Source organism: Diospyros lotus, chromosome 6 (genome assembly GCF_014633365.1).
Source record: "Diospyros lotus cultivar Yz01 chromosome 6, ASM1463336v1, whole genome shotgun sequence".
Classification (NCBI taxonomy): Eukaryota; Viridiplantae; Streptophyta; class Magnoliopsida; order Ericales; family Ebenaceae; genus Diospyros; species Diospyros lotus.
In genome coordinates this window covers 28,307,662-28,308,267 of record NC_068343.1, presented here as the reverse complement: position 1 = coordinate 28,308,267, position 606 = coordinate 28,307,662, and positions in this window count along the sequence as shown.

Here is a 606-nt window from a genome sequence, read left to right as displayed (position 1 = left end):
TTGAGTTTTAGCCATGGGTCCATTGTTGAACACTTTAAATAAAAAAGACACAACATTGATTCAATAAACGATATCTTCAAGTGTACAAATTTGATGAAGACGATTCCAAATTTACGGATAAGACGACACTTTGATACATTAAATACACCAAGAAAGTTCAAATTCTGATTTTCAGAAGTTTTAAAAATTTGAGTTTTAGCCATGGGTCCATAGTTGACCACTTTAAATAAAAAAGAGAAAACTTTGGTTCAATAAACGATATGTTCAAGTGTACAAATTTGATGAGGGCGATTCCAAATTTAGGGAAAGACGACATTTTGATACATTAAATACACTCGAGAAAGTTCAAATTCTGATTTCCGAAGTTTTGAAAATTTGAGTTTTAGCCATGGGTCCATAGTTGAACACTTTAAATAAAAAAGACACAACATTGATTCAATAAACGATATCTTCAAGTGTACAAATTTGATGAAGACGATTCCAAATTTACCGATAAGACGACACTTTGATACATTAAATACACCCAAGAAAGTTCAAATTCTGAATTTTCGGAAGTTTTAAAATTTGAGTTTTAGCCATGGGTCCATAGTTGAACACTTTAAACAA